Below are 1,120 nucleotides of genomic sequence, written 5' to 3'. Positions count from 1 at the left end.
TATTTAAACAACTATATAATAAATTTGTTTGACTTTCTCAAATATTCCATTAATATCATATAAATTGAGATAGAAAGAACAACATATAATACTGAAAATTATGTAAAACTGCTATAAATCAATAATTAACAACTGAAAATATTTGAATATCATTGAAGAAATTGAAACAAAGAATAGCATAAATTGAACACATGCAGACACGGGCTCCTATATCTAGTATGCTAAAAAATGTTTCAGTACTCAAAGGAGTTATTCCTCTGTTGTACTTTTAAGTCTAGAACCACAAAATAGAGAAGGTTTGACCCGTCTCCAAGACTAATGAGAATAGAACAATTTTAGGGGTCGTTGTACAGTATATAAGAATAATACAAAATATGATGTTTTATTAATGTTTATATTAGCAATGTCTGTGTGAGTTATGCTTCCATTAGTTATATTTATATTTTTTTTATATAGTGTTTTGTTCGATGTATTAAAAATAACATAAATCACATAATTTAAAAAAAAAAAAAAATTTACATAATACCCTCAATATATGTTGAAAAGGATGCAGAAATTTTTTTGAGGAATAATAGTGTCTTCAAGCATTTTAATGCATGCATTATATCCATTGCATTACTAATGCCATGGATTTTGAGGTATTAGTAATACACCTCAATACACAACAGAGTGTACAAATAATGCAAGCATTAGTTATACATAAAATAAAAAGATATACCAAACAAGATACTACTAATGCATGCATTAACTTTTCAATACACTCTACCAAACGACCCCTTAATGTCTATGCAAACACCAGGGATAGAGAATCACATGAACACGACATAAGATGGATAATCCAACTTCCCTGTTTTGAGGGGAAAAAATTCCAGAGGAAACATTGTCAAAACTAGCTTTTAACCAGCAAATTATTCTTAATCTAATGTGATGTATATGAACCTCGTGTATACACAAGCCTCAGACAACAGCATACATCTCCATTACACTACTTCCTTTCATACAGATAACTTACAAAGCCATAATAATTACAATCTTAATGGAACAATGTGAAAAGCTTGTGTTACAGATCTCATATTGACGATGGACATCATTATAATGGATATCCACAGCATGGCTGTTC

At 29.4% G+C, this 1,120-nt stretch overlaps 1 protein-coding gene across 1 annotated transcript in view; it reads right to left on the bottom strand.

Moving 5' to 3' along the window:
- Positions 1–825: 825 nt before the first annotated feature.
- LOC107878115 (transcriptional adapter ADA2) overlaps positions 826–1,120 on the bottom strand; it is a gene marked incomplete in the record, with an annotated part of 22,253 nt that continues 21,958 nt past the window's right edge. Inside the window, 1 exon segment of the mRNA XM_016724999.2 lies at positions 826–1,120.

The sequence above is a fragment of the Capsicum annuum genome, chromosome 7 (assembly GCF_002878395.1).
Source record: "Capsicum annuum cultivar UCD-10X-F1 chromosome 7, UCD10Xv1.1, whole genome shotgun sequence".
Classification (NCBI taxonomy): domain Eukaryota; kingdom Viridiplantae; phylum Streptophyta; class Magnoliopsida; order Solanales; family Solanaceae; genus Capsicum; species Capsicum annuum.
Note: the sequence above shows the minus strand (reverse complement) of the source record. Positions and strands in the feature narration are given on the sequence as shown.